We start from the raw sequence: 18,317 nt of genomic DNA, 5'->3' as shown, positions 1-18,317 counted from the left end.
ATAATTTGAATGCTAAGAAAATTCCTTTCTGGTAATAAGTTACATGGGACTCAATATATTTATCCAGTCATTCCTTTAGTCCTTTGCACTTGGATATGTTTCTATTTGGGGCATAACTAAGAATTTGTCCTTTTCCTCAATATTACAATATATATTCATACAGTTTGTAATTGGCAATGCTTTGCTTACAGTTGAAAGGTATTTCTCTATTATGTCACACAGTGTTGTACATGTTACTCTTATTTGTGGAGTTTGAAATTTAATTTTATCTGATAGGTAAAAATCACCCTTCTATATACATATAATCCCATGAGGTTTTCAGATCATACAGAGGACTTACTTACTTGTTAACAATGAAGTTGACCCGGGAAATAAATTGTGTTCCTGGCATGTGTCCATAGCTTAGCTCTATTTATTTAACTGATACATTAAAACCATTGAATAAACTTTTTTCTTTTATACATTTGGCCTTTGTAGTATAATATTTCATTTCGAAGGGCATAACGCATTCACCCCAGGATATTTATAGCACTTGCTATCAGCTTAAAGTTGGCTAGCTTAATTCTTTGTCCCTGAAGACAATGTTGTCAGTTTTTTTTAGCAGAGATATAATTTTGAGTAAACAGGAGTGGCTGACACCAAGGTAGACTTAGATATTCAGATATTTTGAGAAAAGTATACTAAATATTGCTGCAAGCCACAGCATGGATAAAACAGGAAAACATGGTGCACTGCAAGATGTCATCACAAAAGACCACAAAGGATATGAATCAATTCACATGAAATGTCCATAACAGGCTGATCCTTACAGACACAAGACAAATGAGTGGTATGCAGGAGAGAAAGAATGAAGGATGTGGAGACACTGAAAAGGAGTGTGGGGATTTGTAATCCGGTGATGAACATCTGCAGTTTTATCTGCAATGATTTGGTAACTATTTTAAAGAATCTTGATAAAAAACTTTATCTCATTATTCAATGATGTATCCTATTATCTCAGAAAAATATACAGTTTATTAAATAATAATTATCATCAGAGTGTTACAGTCACACAAAATGAATGCCAAGTCAAAGGCCAAATACTGGGTAAACAAGTGTGGGATATGCACATAAAATAATTCCTGTCAGTCAGGCAAATAACAATATATCTTCCATCAGCTGTAGGGAAGTTATTTCCCTGTATTGAAGCTGGAGCTTGAAGTCAAACTCCAGAAAGAATCAATCATCTGAGCCCATCAAGGGGATTGAAGCATATCCAATTTTAGACTGTGACAAGCACAAGAGGGCTGGCAGGTCTGCACAAAAAAGAGTGGCCAGACACTTTTCTACCTGGGGAAGAGAAGGCAGAGAGAAAAGCCTGGCCTCATCTTCATGGCATGATCTAAAGCTTTCACCCTAAGATTACCAAAAGGCAGGTCCTCCCTGTCTCCCACACAGCATCCCTGAGACGAGAGATTAACTCACCTTCAGATAATCACATCCTATCTCCCTATATCAGACAGAGTACAATCCGTAGCTGCCACACAACCAGAAGATTCACATGCTTAAAATGTTTACCATAAATGTCCCATTAGGCATCTTGGCTAAGAATATACAAATTAAGAACAGACAAAATCAATGAAACATTGAGAAGGGACAGAACACTGTGAAAACACAGACTAGGAGAGAGCACACGGTAACACTGTGCCTCAAAGGTCACCAGCCCCATTATCAGTTGCCCCCAGTGCTTGGCAACCTGCTGAACTGATAAGCATTAAATTCCAAAAGGCACTGACAAGCACCAACACACACCACTTAAACCAACATCTCTCTGCCTCACCCTCTTCTGAACACATGAGCATATGGTTCTCTGCAGTGAGTCAGAAGCACACTCCACTGTCACCACCACCAAGGGTGCAGAGACAGGATGTCTTGTTTCTAATCCTCACCACACATTAATGTTAACAGTTACTAAAACACATGCTGCTCAGGTGCGTCAAGCCCAGAATTAATGCAGTTTCTGTGTGGTTCCTGGAGAAGAACCTTCAGGATCCAAGTGACAGAATTGGAGAAGATAAACCCCTTTCTCCTTATGACTTTCAGGGACTTGATGCCTGCAGTCTGTTGAGGCTCAGTTATTGACATGTAGTTAGACACCGTCTGTTATGGTGGCACATCTCAGACACAGATGGACTCACTCTCGGTTGCATTTTGACTATGCTCTTGTCAGTACTGACACTCAGAGTGACCCCTTAATCCTAACGTTGACCCCAGACCAGGGTCTCAGTGTCTCAGGACACCTGTGCTCACTCCATGCAAGCAGGTAGGATGGGATCTGGAGTCCCCACATTATGACTCATTCCAAGATGCCCAGGGCTGCTTCTGAGATATCCAAGAAAATGGATTGGGCACAGAGATATTAATGTCACTGCTCTGTCCTTAAAGAACTAAGAAGCAAATAGAAAAATGAACAGGAAGACATGGAAGGAACAAGAAAGGAGGGATCCTGTGCCCTTCTTTATTGGCATTTCTGCCACTTTCTGCATACCTTCTAGAATTCTCAGAAAGGATTAAAGACAGACATAGTGACATACATTCACATTCAATCATAACCACACTTAACATATGCATACAATCTCGAACTTACCAAGACACAACAGTTCTACGCTGGGGACCATGTATAAAAGATATCTGGAGCTTTTCAGTTTCTGGTTCTGGGTAGTAGAGAGGGAAAAATCCACCCAGGATCAGGTCTCCATCTTGGTTGATACTTGGCTTAAAGTAATGATGGCATTCCCTGTGAGTCATGCCCTGTGAAGTGTGTATAGTGTGCAGGAGTAGGCACAGAAGGCTCATAGACAACATCTTGCCAGGGTTATCACAATGCAGAGATGAAGCCCAAAATGTCAGTTGAGAGAAGGGAACAAGGAGCTGGCAGGTGGTGGCTGGCTCAAAAACCTGTAGAGAATTGCTCTCTGTGCAGGGCGCAGCTGATTCCCAGTATTGCTGTGTGCCAATCTAGTGAGTCAGAAAGGGGCACATCTAGCAACTACAGGGAGTCATTTCTAAGGAAGTGAGACATGCAGTGAGACATTGCCCTTAGTGTCCCTGTGATCAGCACAGCACTTGGAACTCGGCCTTTTCATTGCTTCACTGTGTCCCATACAGAAACTCAAGGGATCACCCTGCCCTGGGGCCCTGCACCTGTCACCCTCCATTCTGGGGGAAAACACATTTGAAAAACATGTTTTGGACTCTCATTCCTTTCCTCCTTGTGTGATTTCATCATGGCCCAACAAGGCACTGGGGACCACTGAATGATTGGACAGCGCACAAATGGCTGTTAGTCCAGTGCCCTTCTTGGTGTGTTTGGCTAGTTCTGAAAGAGTTGGTGCTGGGATCAACAAAACATCCAGTTGCATCATTCCACGTATCTGCAGGATAGAAGTCAAGGGCTGATATTCATCACTGATGACTCTGTGCTCCCCACCCAGTCTCTTCAGTGCTGTATCTAACTAATATCACTCTCAAGTCTACAGAACTCTGCTGGGAAAAAATGGGCTTTGTGATTGTAAATGTGTAGGCATATCCAGAAAAGGGTACAAGTTCACTCCCACATGTACCTCTGCACACTATTAATCCAGTTTCCCACTTCACTGATGCTCTCCCCATCCAAAATTCTGGAAGCCCCGTCAGCATTACATGGTTTCCATGTGACAAATGAAAGGAACTATGCTCTGCTCCAAACACTGACTTCCTCATCACACTTATTTTCCCTCACTTTTCAGAGAAAACATCCTCAACAGAATTTCCTTGCATGTTTTTAATGGATTACTTTAAATTTCATTGATTTTGCTTCCAAGGAAATGATTCAATTTGATATCTATATACATTGCAGTTAGCTCCATTCAAGTCTTTACTGTGTATTTTACTTCACATGCTTCTCATCTGTATATGTTGACTGCACTTAAAGTCTACTGACTAAGCACTTTGCAAGTGGACAAAATGGTGTCCCTGTTTTCCTATGATGACGTGCAAGACAGCACTTGAACTCACTGGTCTTGTCTAACTGAAATTCTGATTCCTTTGACCAATATCTCCCTGGGTCTCTAAACTTCCAGCCTGGCAACCTTGGTTCTTTTCTACTTCTGTGAAAAATGACATAAGAATTTCGTCAGGAATGCACTACATCACTTTATGGCTTTCAGTATTATGTACATTTTAACACGATTAGTCCTTCCAGGCCATGAACATGGGATTTCTTTCTATTTATTTCTGTGTTCTAAAGTTTATCTCAAGATTTTACAGTTTTCAGTTTACAGATATTTCACTTCCTTCCTCAGTTACTATCTAGCTTCTTTCTTTAAGATTTATTTCTTTATTTGGAAGTTAGAGTAACACAGAAAGAAAAGCAGAGGCAGAGAGAGAAGTCTTCCATCCGCTGGTTCACTCCCCAACTGGCCACAATAGTTGAAGCTGTGCCAATCCAAAGCCTGGAGCCAGGAGCTTCTTCTGGATCTCCAATGTGAGTTCAGGGGCCCAAGCTCTTGGGCCATCTTCTACTGCAGAGAGCTGGATTGGAAGTGGAGCAGCCAGGACTCAAACCAGCACCCATATGGGATGCCACTGGCAGATTTACGCACTGCACTGAAGTGCTGGCCCCTATCTATAGCTTCTTCATCATGCTTGTGCCCTTGATGATTGTTATTCTTCACTGTGAGAAATGCAGTGGCAGCCCCATGGCCTTCATCAATAGACAAGATCTCCATTCCACAAGACTCACTCACCTGCTCATGATGTGGAACAAAAAGTGCTTACTCAATAAACACTTGAAAGATAAGTAACTGATGGAATAATGGTGCAATGCAATACAAGTCAGAGGGGACAAGTGTTCATTAGGTCAGGAAGGTATAGGACTAATTAGGTGTGAAAAGATGTCACATTTTCTAGATTCCCTTCAAGAACTTTTAACAGGATTTAAAATAGTGGCATTACTGAAATCTTGGTCTTTTAACAGAGGATTTGAAGTAGTAGCATTACTGAAAACTAGGTCCTTGTTCCTGGTGGTATATCAAAATGATGAGGACAAGGTTTGAGGGTAAAGGAAAGACACAGTTTAACCTATCAACAGATTAGGAGGTAGTAGACTTCTGAGTCTCAAGAACGACCATCCTGCACAGTAAGGAGGTTCTGAGGTCTTTAAGGAGGCTGCAAAGGAGTTGGGCTGCTAAGCAAGGTGCGGAAGCTGGCTGGCTGTCTGATCACAGGGTATCTCAGATGTCAGCACAGCTCTGGGAAACTTACTTGATGGCTTGACTTTATCATGAGGAGGACATAGCAGGATATCCTATACAACTATCATAAAACACTACTTGATCTCTGGTAAGCCAGACATCAAGCTCATCACAAGATTGCCACTCAGTCCTTGAAATATGCATTCAGTCCTTGTGAAGGCTTGCAAGTGGAAAGATTAACCCTATCCTGATTAGACTGATTATATTAAAACACTGATTGGTGTGGGTGGGGGGCAGCGCTATAGCATAGCAGTTAAAGCCACCACCTGCAGTGCCAGAATCCCTTATGGGCACCAGTTCCAAGTCCCAGCTGTTCCACTTCTGATCCAGCTCTCTGTTCTGACCCAGGAAAGCAGTAGAAGATGGCCCAAGTGCTTGGGCCCCTGCACCTGTGTGGGAAACCTGGAGGAAGCTCTGGATCCTGGCTTCAGATCATCTCAGCTCTGACCATTGCAGCCAGTTTTAGAGTGAACCAGTGGATGGAAGACCTCCCTCTCCCTCTCCCTCTCCCTCTCACTCTCCCTCTCCCTCTCCCTCTCCCTCTCCCTCTCCCTCTCCCTCTCCCTCTCCCTCTCTCACTCTGCCTCCCCCTCCCCCTGCCCCTCTCCCTCTCCCTCTCTCCCTCTCCCTCTCTGTGTAACTCCAACTTTCAAATAAATAAATAAATCCTTAAAAAAATAATTCAGGTATATCTGTACCCACATCTGAGAGCCAATAGCCACTGAATGACTCCTCAGGTAGACATTTCCTGCTACAGGATAGTCCCTCTATTATGGACACTACTTTCATACAGAGATGTGAACAGTCAGCAGCCAACATTCTCAGTGTTTAGGGGAAGTACACACTGGCTCTAGACAGGAATATTGTGGGAGGTTCTGCACATCCAGTGCTGATTACATCTTCCTTCTCATGACCACTATCAAAAATCTCACAACCCAGGAAAATTCCTTGGGATATGTTTCAAACCACGGAAATTGTGTAGTCTACATCCACACTTCCCTCTCATCAGATATGAGAGAATGGTTTTGGGGAGAATCAAAGATTTCTCCAGAATTCACAACACATTTACCTGTGGGCTTTTGAAGAGATCCAAATGGGTTCCTATTTCAGCAGAAAATGCTACTATGGTTCCAGCTATTATGGTAACAGATTTGTCTTGTGCCTGGCAGCTGTAGTTGATGATAACTCAATGCTTTCCAGACCACCAATACAGAGTATTCCACAAGGGGAACTGACCACTGGACAAGGCACTATAGATTTGGAAACCCAAGGACAGACTGGGGGATAGGTGGAGGAACCTCACTGATCCTATGGATGGCAAAATGAAACACCAGAAATTATCAGAAGTTCTTCTGCAACTACCTAAAGACAGGAGCAGCATTTGAGAGAGGAGTCAGATCATGTAATTTAGGGAGCTAGCTCCTTAACAATATCCTGAAGTACTGTCAGACCCAGGCTGTCATTCAGTGGTTCTCCTGCACTTGCTCATGAAGCTGGGGTGACTGAGGTTACCAGGGTAGTGGAAGATCTTGGAACAGCTCTTCTTTCACTGTTATGTAACAGTGTCCAAATCACTGAGAGAGGTTTGCAGGGTGAGTGGGGTGAGGTGACATTATGCTGAGTGATACAGCTGTTAACCAGATTGATTTGTCTTTTCTAAGGTCCTATAAATGCATGACACATCAATGAATTGATGAGATAGCAAGATATCCTCCAGGGACACAAATTAGGAGTATACGCATTAACATCCATGAGTACTTAGAAAACCTGGATGCTTCCACCATGGACTCTCATTTTTACGCTAAGCAGAAACAAATGTTCACTTAAATATTCATAGTCTAGTTGAATAATCAAAGTTAAGGTTTATTCAGCTAGTCAAACAAAAGTTAAGCCTCTTCAGCTACCTGAGGCATTTGGTGTGGACAGTTTGCACAATTTATTCTCAAATATATCAAATCTTAGGAAAGTAGTTGTGTTCAATCATGTTTTCCTGGAAAAATAAGCATTTGATTCATGAAATCTAATTTATTGTCATAGATATGAAGCTGTTCATTCAGTTTTCTTACATGTTTATCTCAGTAATAAACAATTCTTTATCATTTCAGCTTTAATACTTAAACATCCTCAACTTTTTCTAAATACCTTAACCAAAAATATGAGTTCATGGATTTAAAAATAATTATCACATGTTGTTTCTCAAAGATTTAATGATCTATTTTCTCATTACAAATTCATTTTTTTTCTTCCCTTAGAATTAGTCCCTATTTTTGTTAGCTTTTTCAATCCATTCATACTTTCAACATTTGTTGAACCATTCCTTATTGGACCTGGAATTGTGGTACAGCCACTTAAGCCACCATCTGACATAACAGCATCCCATATTGGAGCAGTGGTTTGTGTCACAGCTGCTCTTATATCATTCACCTTCTTACTAATAACCTGGGAAGGCGGTAGAAGATGACCCAAGTACTTGGGCCCATGCCACCATGTGGGAGAACCAGAGTTCCACATATCAGCCTTCAGCCTAACCCATCCTCAGCCACTGCTGCCATTTGGGGAGTGATCCAGCAGATAAAAGATCTCTTATTCTCCCTGTCTCTCCATCACTCTGTATCACTCTGCCTTTCAAGGAGAAGGAGGCTGGGAGGGAGGGTAGAGTGGGAAGCATCATTAAGCTTTTTTTAAAGAATTATTTTTATCGATTTGAAAGAATTACAGAAAGAGGTACTGTCAGAGAAAGAGAGAGCTCTTCCATTCTGCTGGTTCATTCCCCAAGTAATCCAATGGCCACAGCACCGGGCCCCCATTATCTATTAAAACCACATATGCGGGGGTCAGCATTGTGGCATAGTGGGTATAGCCATTGCCTGCAGTGTTGGCATCCCAAATGGGTGCCAGTTTGAGTCCCAACTGCTCCATTTCCAATCCAGCACTCTTGTCCCACATGGAAGACTTGGAAGAAGCTCCTGGCTCTTGCCTTCATATCAGCTCACCTCCAGCGATTGCGACCATCTGGGGAGTGAACCAGCAGATGGATCTCTCTCTCTCTGCCTCTGCCTCTCCGTAACTCCTCTTTTCAAATAAATAATCCTTTTTAAAATGTGTATATATAACATTTGTTCTCTTTATAAAAACAAAAATAAGTTAAAAATTGTTTAATTTAAAAACTTACCTGTTGATAAGTTTTTGAGAACCAACTATGTTTAGTAAAACAATTTTGGGAGAAGCTCCAAGATGGCGGAATAGGGAGGGTGTGCACTGATAATCCGGGAAAAGATAGTTTAATAGAAGTGGAGATACTGTAGTCTCAGGGGAGAGTTAGGGAATAAATTCAGAGGAAACTCTTGTGGAACTAGTGGGACATGGTGGACATACATAGAGGGCACAGATGCCCACAGCTCAAGATCCCAGATGCCAAGTCTACACACCAGTGCTGGAAAGGGAAGTGAGGCAAAACCGCAGTAGCCTTAGACACTGGTGGAAAAGCGAAAGGAAGAGCTTAGAGGGAACGAGGCTTGAAGCCCCATGGGGAAAAGTTCACCAGCCTAACTAGAGGAGAGAAAGAGAAAGAGAAAGAGAAAGAGAAAGAGAAAGAGAAAGAGAAAGAGAAAGAGAAAGAGAAAGAGAAAAGAAAAGAAAAGAAAAGAAAAGAAAAGAAAAGAAAAGGGACCAGTATGGACACAATTCTCTCTCTCCACTCACCTTATAAAGGTGGGGTAAAACAAAATACAGCAGGCGCCATTTTGGACATACATAACAGCTGCATCAGCTCAGGGTTGTTACTTCCCTCAGCCAAGCAGAAAAACCTGACTTTGGTGGGGAGAAATAACACGAGGTTAAGACCTAGTGAATGTGGCTGGCACTCTGGCACACTTGGCTGATCACCAACTTGTGACGCTGGTGCCCCAGGTTCTAGTCCCAGTTGCAGCTCTGGATTTTGTCCCTGTTGCACCTCTTCCAGTTCAGCTCTCTGCTGTGGCCCAGGAAGGCAGGGGAGGATGGCCCTAGTGCTTGGGCCCTGCACCCGCATGGGAGACAAGGAGGAGGAAAATGGCTCCTGGCTTCAGATCCGCACAGCACGCCGACCTTAGTGGCCATTTTGGGGGTGAACCAATGGAAAGGAAGACCTTTCTTTCTCTCTCTCTCTCTCTCTCTCTAAATCTGCCTGTAAAAAAAAAGACCTAGTGAACGTGTGGAGCTTATGAACTGGGACTGTGAAAAAAAAAGCAGGGTGTGTGGGAGAACTTATGGTGTGCCTGAGACATGAGTATTCTCAGTGGGAGATGCCACAAACTTGGAAACCTTGGCAACCCAGTGGGAAACATTGCAGGGGAATCTGAGCTTACACTGAGGACTGCACAGATCCTTTGTGTGGTCCTTGAGACAGAGCAGATGAATAAACTACCCACTGGGGCTAGTGCTCAGGCACTAATTGCATTAAGGAAAAGACCTCAGCTGAGCAGAATTATGTCCCTTCAGAAAAGAGAGAGAAAGAGAGAGAGAGAGAGAGAAGATTTACCACACCAAACCTGGGTGCATCACCACTGGCACACCCTTAACCCTGAAGAATTGAATACAGCACTCTAGCCACTCCCAACACAAGCCTCCAGAAATTCAACAAAAGTAGACAGTCCACTTAATCTAGAGTCATACTAAAATGAGAAAAGCCACCACAACAAGAAAAAAAAAAGAAGAAATGAAGAATAACTCTAAAAAGCCAAACAACAAATACAGAAACCAAGGAAACAAAAACAAGAAAGAGCCGGTGCCGTGGCTGAATAAGCTAATCCTCCACCTTGCGGCACCATCACACTGGGTTCTAGTCCCAGTTGGGGTACCAGATTCTGTCCCAGTTGCCCCTCTTCCAGGCCAGCTCTCTGCTATGGCCCAGGAGTGAAGCGGAGGATGGCCCAAGTACTTGGGACATGCACCCACATGGGAGACCAGGAGAAGCACCTGGATCCCAGCTTTGGATCGGCGTGATGCGCTGGCCACAGTGCGCCGGCCACGGCGGCCATTGGAGGGTGAACCAACGGCAAAGGAAGACCTTTTTCTCTGTCTCTCTCTCTCTCTCTCTCTCTCCTTCTATCCGCTCTGCCTGTTAAAAAAAAAAATTATGATCAATTGTGAACTGAAATTGATCACTTGGAGTAGTGAGATGGCATTGGCACATGCCACCTTGATGGGATTGAATTGGAATCCCCTGGTATGTTTCCAACTCTACCAATTGGGGCAAGTCAGCCCGAGCATGTCCCAAATTATACATCTCTTCCCTCTCTTATTCCCACTCTTATGTTTAACAGGGATCACATTTCGGTTAATTTTCAACACTTAAGAATAACTGTGTGATAATTACAGAATTAAACCAGTCATATTAAGTAGAACAGACAAAAAAAAATACTATGAGGGATAATGTATTAAGTTGTCCATTAGCAGTCAGAGCTATGCTGATCAAGTCACCATTTCTCATAGTGTCCACCTCACTGAAATCTTTACTTAATGTACACTAAACTGATCTTCTGTAAAAAAAAAAAAAAAAAAAAAAAAAAAAAAAAAAAAGAAATTTTCAATTCCCAACTTGACTCTCACTGGGATTAAACATGACAATAGGTCTGATCTGATTTCATCATCATTTTAAAAAAATCATCTATTATTTTTCACTTTATGTTTCTGTGTGGGAGCAAACTGTTGAAATACTTACTTAAGGTATACTAAGCTGATCTTCTGTATATTAAGATAATCGAAAATGAATCTTGATGTGAATGGAAGGGGAGAGGGAGTGGGAAAGGGGAGGGTTGTTGGTGGGAGGGACGGTATGGGGGGGGAAGCCATTGTAACCCATGAGTCGTACTTTGGAAATTTATATTCATTAAATAAAAGAAAAAAAAAAAAAAACAAGAAGGCCTGTGCCAACACTCACTAGCTTAATACTCTACCTGCAGCACCAGTACTCTGGTTCCAGTCTCAGTTGGGGCACCAGCTTGTCCTCATTGCTCCTCTTCCAGCCCCGCTCTCTGCTGTAGCCAGGGAAGGCAGTGAAGGATGGTGGAGGATGGTCCAAGTGCTTGGGCTCTGCACCGCATGGGAGACCAGCAGGAAGCACCTGGCTGCTGGCTTCAGATCAGTGCAGCACGCTGGCCATAGCAGCCATTTGGGGGGTGAACAAACGAAAGGAAGACATTTCTCTCTGTCTCTCTCTCTCACTATCTAACTCATATGATTATCTCAATAGATGCAGAGAAAGCATTCGATAAGATTCAACACCCTTTCATGATGAAAACTCTAAGCAAATTGGGTATAGAAGAAACATTCCTCAATATAATCAAAGCAATTTATGAAAAGCCCACGGCCAGCATCCTATTGAATGGGGAAAAGTTGGAAGCATTTCCACTGAGATCGGGCACCAGACAGGGATGCCCACTCTCACCAATGCCATTTAACATAGTTCTGGAAGTTTTAGCCAGAGCCATCAGACAAGAAAAAGAAATAAATGTAATACAAATTGAGAAGGAAGAAGTCAAACTATCCCTCTTTGCAGATGATATGATTATTTACTGAGAGGATCCAAAGAACTCTACTAAGAGATTATTGGAACTCATAGAGGAGTTTGGCAAAGTGGCAGGATATAAAATCAATGCACAAAAATCAACAGCCTTTGTATACACAAGCAATGCCACGGCAGAGAAAGAACTGATAAGATCAATCCCATTCACAATAGCTACAAAAACAATCAAATACCTTGGAATAAACTTAACCAAGGATGTTAAAGATCTCTATGATGAGAATTACAAAATCTTAAAGAAAGAAATAGAAGAGGATACCAAAAAATGGAAAAATCATCCAAGCTCATGGATTGGAAGAATCAACATCATCAAAATGTCCATTCTCCCAAAAGCAATTTATAGGTTCAATGCAATTCCAATCAGGATACCAAAGACATTCTTCTCAGATCTAGAAAAAATGATGCTGAAATTCATATGGAGGCACAAGAGACCTCGAATAACTAAAGCAATCTTGTACAACAAAAACAAAGCTGGAGGCATCACAATACCAGATTTCAGGACATACTACAGGGCAGTTGTAATCAAAACAGCATGGTACTGGTACAGAAACAGATGGATAGACCAATGGAACAGAATTCAAACACCAGAAATCAACCCAAACATCTACAGCCAACTTATATTTGATCAAGGATCCAAAAACAATTCCTGGAGCAAACACAGTCTATTCAATAAATGCTGCTAGGAAAACTGGATTTCCACGTGCAGAAGCATGAAGCAAGACTCCTACCTTACACCTTACACAAAAATCCACTCAACATGGAGTAAAGACCTAAATCTATGACCTGACACCATCAAGTTATTAGAGAACATTGGAGAAACCCTTCAAGATATTGGCACAGGCAAAGAGTTTCTGGAAAAGACCCGGGAGGCACAGGCAGTCAAAGCCAAAATCAACTATGGGGATTGCATCAAATTGAGAAGTTTCTGTACTGCAAACGGAACAGTCAGGAGAGTGAAGAGACAACCAATGGAATGGGAAAAAATATTCGCAAACTATGCAACAGATAAAGGGTTAATAACCAGAATCTACAAAGACATCAAGAAACTCCACAAAAACAAAACCAACAACCCACTTAAGAGATGGGCCAAGGACCTCAATAGACATCGTTCAAAAGAGGAAATCCAAATGGCCAACAGGCACATGAAAAAATGTTCAGGATCACTAGCCATCAGGGAAATGCAAATCAAAAGCACAATGAGGTTTCACCTCACCCCGGTTAGAATGGCTCACATTCAGAAATCTACCAACAACAGATGCTGGCGAGGATGTGGGGAAAAAGGGACACTAACCCACTGTTGGTGGGAATGCAAACTGGTCAAGCCACTATGGAAATCAGTCTGGAGATTCCTCAGAAACCTGAATATAACCCTACCGTTCGACCCAGCCATCCCACTCCTTGGAATTTACCCAAAGGAAATGAAATTGGCAAACAAAAAAGCTGTCTGCACCCTAATGTTCATTGCAGCACAATTCACAATAGCCAAGACCTGGAACCAACCTGCATGCCCATCAACGGTAGACTGGATAAAGAAATTATGGGATATGTACTCTTTAGAATACTATACCGCAGTAAGAAACAACGAAATCCAGTCAGTTGCAACAAAATGGAGGAATCTGGAACACATCATGCTGAGTGAAATAAGCCAGTCCCAAAGGGACAAATACCATATGTTCTCCCTGATCGGTGACAACTGACTGAACACCAAAAAGGAAACCTCCTGAAGTGAAATGGACACTATGAGAAATGGTGACTTGATCAGCATAGCCCTGACTGCTAATGGACAACTTAATACATTATCCCTCTTAGTATTTTTTGTCTGTTCTACTTAATATGACTGGTTTAATTCTGTAATTATCACATAGTTATTCTTAAGTGTTGAAAATTAACTGAAATGTGATCCCTGTTGAACATAAAAGTGAGAATAAGAGAGGGAAGAGATGTACAATTTGGGACATGCTCAAGCTGAATTACCTCAAACGGTAGAGTTAGAAACATACCAGGGGACTCCAATCCAATCCCATCAAGGTAGCATGTACCAATGCCATCTCACTACTCCAAGTGATCAATTTCAGTTCACAATTGATCATAATGAAAGGACTAAGAGTCAAAGGAAGCACATAAACAAGTCTAGTACCTGCTCATATTAACCGATAAAATAAAAAAAGGGGAGAGTGATCCAACATGGGAAGCGAGATACTCAGCAGACTCATAGAATGTCAGATGTCCTAAATAGCACTCTGTAGCACTCTAGCCTCAGAATCAGCCCTAAAGGCATTCCGATCTGGCTGAAAAGCCCATGAGAGTATTTCAGGCATGGAAAGCCAAGACACTCTGGCAAAAAAAAAAAAAAAAAAAAAAAAAAAAAAAAAAAAAACTTAAATGAAAGATCTCTGTGAGTGAGATCCCAGTGGAAAGAACAGGTCTTCAAAGAAGGAGGTACCTTTCTCTGAAGGGAGGAGAGAACCTCCACTTTGACTATGACCTTGTCTAAACAAGATAAGAGTCGGAGAACTCAAAAGGCTTCCATAGCCTTGGAATCTCATGACTGGAGCATAGGGAGACTACTGATGCCATAGACAGTAGTGTCAATTGGTAAAGTCAACAACAGGAGTCACTGTGCACTTACTCCTCATGTAGGATCTCTGTCCTTAATGTGCTGTACATTGAGATTTAATGCTATAACGAGTACTCAAATAGTATATTTCACTTTGTGTTTCTATGGGGGTGCAAACTGTTGAAAGCTTTACTTAATGTATACAAAACTGATCTTCTGTAAAAAAAAAAAAAGAAATTATCAATTCCCAACTTGACTCTCACTGGGATTAAACATGACAATAGGTCTGATCTGATTTTATCATCATTTAAAAAATCATCTATTATTTTTCACTTTATGTTTCTGTGTGGGAGCAAACTGTTGAAATCCTTACTTAATGTATACTAAGCTGATCTTCTGTATATTAAGAGAATCAAAAATGAATCTTGATGTGAATGGAGGGGAGAGGGAGTGGGAAAGGGGAGGATAGTGGGTGGGAGGGACGGTATGTGGGGGAAGCCATTGTAATCCATAAATCGTACTTTGGAAATACATATTCATTAAATAAAAGTTAAAAAAAATAAATAAAAAAAAATTTAGAAATTCTCAAAAACAAATGCTTGAGCTACATAAATCCTTACTGGACAGGATAGAAAATCTCTCTCAAGTGGGTGGGAGGGAAGTTATGGGGGGGGGAAGCTATTGTAATCCATAAACTGTACTTTGGAAATTTATGTTCATTAAATAAAATAAAATATAATTATAAAATATTTAAAAAAAAAAACAGTAAAAAATGAAACCTTAAGGAGGAATCAAAATGAAAGGAGAAGAATCTAGTAGAACAAGAAATGGTGATATTGAAGAGAAAGCAAAATGAAATGAGGAATACAATAGATCAAATGACAAACGCATTTGAGAGCCTTAAAAACAGAGTCAGTGAAGCAGAAAAAGAATATTGGACTTAGAAGACAAATCTTTACTTAATGTATGCTAAACTGATCTTCTGTATATAAAGAGAAATGAAAATGAATCTTCATGTGAATGGAAGGGGAGAATGAATGGGAAAGGGGAGGGTTGCGGGTGGGAGGGACATTATGGGGGGGAAGCCATTGTAATCCATATTCTGTACTTTGTAAATTTATATTCATTAAATAAAGGTTAAAAAAAAACACCTAAATGAAAGTTCTCCGTGAGTGAGGTCCCAGTGGAAAGAACAGGTCATCAAAGAAGGAGGTACCTTTCTATGAAGGGAGGAGAGAACTTCCACTTTGACTATGACCTGGTCAAATAAGATCAGAGTTGTCAAACTCAAAAGACTTCCATAGCCTTAGCGACTCATGACAAGAGCCTAGGGTGATTACTGAGGCCATAAACAAGAGTGTCAATTTGTTAAGTCAACAACAGAAGTCACTGTGCACTTACTTCCCATGTAGGATTTCTGTCCTTAATGTGCTGTATATTACATTGTACATCAACAGTCAGGACAAGGGCTGATCAAGTCACTGTTTCTCATAGTGTCCCTTTCACTTCTTTTTTTTTTTATCTTTTATTTAATGAATATAAATTTCCAAAGTACGACTCATGGGTTACAATGGCTTTCCCCCCCATACCATCCCTCCCACCCACAACCCTCCCCTTTCCCACTCCCTCTCCCCTTCCATTCACATCAAGATTCATTTTCGATTATCTTAATATACAGAAGATCAGCTTAGTATACCTTAAGTAAGGATTTCAACAGTTTGTTCCCACAAAGAAACATAAAGTGAAAAATAATAGATGATTTTTTTTAAATGATGATGAAATCAGATCAGACCTATTGTCATGTTTAATCCCAGTGAGAGTCAAGTTGGGAATTGATAATTTCTTTTTTTTTTTTTTACAGAAGATCAGTTTAGTGTACATTAAGTAAAGATTTCAATCGTTTGCACCCCCATAGAAACACAAAGTGAAATATACTGTTTGAGTACTCGTTATAGCATTAAGCCTCAGTGTACAGCACATTAAGGACAGAGATCCTACATGAGGAGTAAGTGCACAGTGACTCCTGTTGTTGACTTTACCAATTGACACTCCTGTTTATGGCATCAGTAATCTCCCTATGCACCAGTCATGAGTTTCCAAGGCTATGGAAGCCCCTTGAGTTCTCCGACTCTTATCTTGTTTAGACAAGGTCATAGTCAAAGTGGAGGTTCTCTCCTCCCTTCAGAGAAAGGTACCTCCCTCTTTGAAGACCTGTTCTTTCCACTGGGATCTCACTCACAGAGATCTTTTTGCCAGAGTGTCTTGGCTTTCCATGCCTGAAATACTCTCATGGGCTTTTCAGCCAGATCCGAGTGCCTTTAGGGCTGATTCTGAGGCCAGAGTGCTATTTAGGACATCCGCCATTCTATGAGTCTGCTGAGTATCTCACTTCCCATGTTGGATCACTCTCCCCTTTATTTATTCTATCGGTTAGTGTTAGCAGATACTAGACTTGTTTATGTGCTCCCTTTGACTCTTAGTCCTTTCATTATGATCAATTGTGAACTGAAATTGATCACTTGGAATAGTGAGATGGCATTGGCACATGCCACCTTGATGGGATTGAATTGGAATCCCCTGGTATGTTTCCAACTCTACCAATTGGGAGCATGCCCCAAATTATACATCTCTTCCCTCTCTTATTCCCACTTTTATGTTTAACAGGGATCACATTTCAGTTAATTTTCAACACTTAAGAATAACTGTGTGATAATTACAGAATTAAACCAGTCATATTAAGTAGAACAGACAAAAAAAAATACTATGAGGGATAATGTATTAAGTTGTCCATTAGCAGTCAGGGCTATGCTGATCAAGTCACCATTTCTCATAATGTCCATTTCACTTCAGGAGGTTTCCTTTTTGGTGTTCAGTCAGTTGTCACCGATCAGGGAGAACATATGGTATTTGTCCCTCTGGGATTGGCTTAATTAACTCAGCATAATGTTTTCCAGATTCCTCCATTTTGTTGCAAATGACCGGGTTTCATTGTTCTTTACTGCTGTATAGTATTCTGTAGAGTACATATCCCATAATTTCTTTATCCAGTCTACTGTTGTTGGGCATTTGGGTTGGTTCCACGTCTATTGTGAATTGAGCTGCAATGAACATTAATGTGCAGACAGCTTTTTTGTTTGCCAATTTCATTTCCATTGGGTAAATTCCAAGGAGTGGGATGGCTGAGTTGAATGGTAGGGTTATATTCAGGTTTCTGAGGAATCTCCAGTCCGACTTCCATAGGGGCTTAACCAGTTTGCATTCCCACCAACAGCGGTTTAGTGTCCCATTTTCTACACATCCTCAGTAGCATCTGTTGTTGGTAGATTTCTGTATGTGAGCCATTCTAACTGGAGTGAGGTGAAAACTCATTGTGGTTTTCATTTGCATTTCCCTGATTGCTAGTGATCTTGGACATTTTTTCATGTGCCTGTTAGCCATTTAAATTTCCTCTTGAAAAACGTCTACTGAAGTCCTTGAACGATCTCTCAAGTGGGTGGTTTGTTTTGATGTTGTGGAGTTTCTTGATTTCTTTGTAGATTCTTTTTATTAATCCGTTACCTATAGCATAGTTTGCAAATATTTTTTCCCATTCTGTCGGTTGTCTCTTCACTCTCCTGACTGTTTCTTTTGCAGTACAGAAACTTCTCAATTTGATGCAATCCCAATAGTTAATTTTGGCTTTCACTGCCTGTGCCTCAGGGGTCTTTTCCAAGAAGTATTTCCCTGTACCTATATCTTGCAGGGTTTCTCCAAAGCTCTCTAATAATTTGATGGTGCTGGATCAAAGATTTAGGTCTTTACTCCATGTTGAGTGGAATTTTCTGTAAGGTGAAAGGTAGGGGTCTTGCTTCATGCTTCTGCACATGGAAATCCAGTTTTCCCAGCACCATTTATTGAATAGACTGTGTTTGCTCCAGGAATTGGT

The sequence above is a fragment of the Oryctolagus cuniculus genome, chromosome 16 (assembly GCF_051225735.1).
Source record: "Oryctolagus cuniculus isolate XC-2025 breed Fujian yellow rabbit chromosome 16, ASM5122573v1, whole genome shotgun sequence".
NCBI lineage: Eukaryota > Metazoa > Chordata > Mammalia > Lagomorpha > Leporidae > Oryctolagus > Oryctolagus cuniculus.
The sequence above is the reverse complement of the archived record's forward strand: the minus strand, read 5'-3'. Positions refer to the sequence as shown.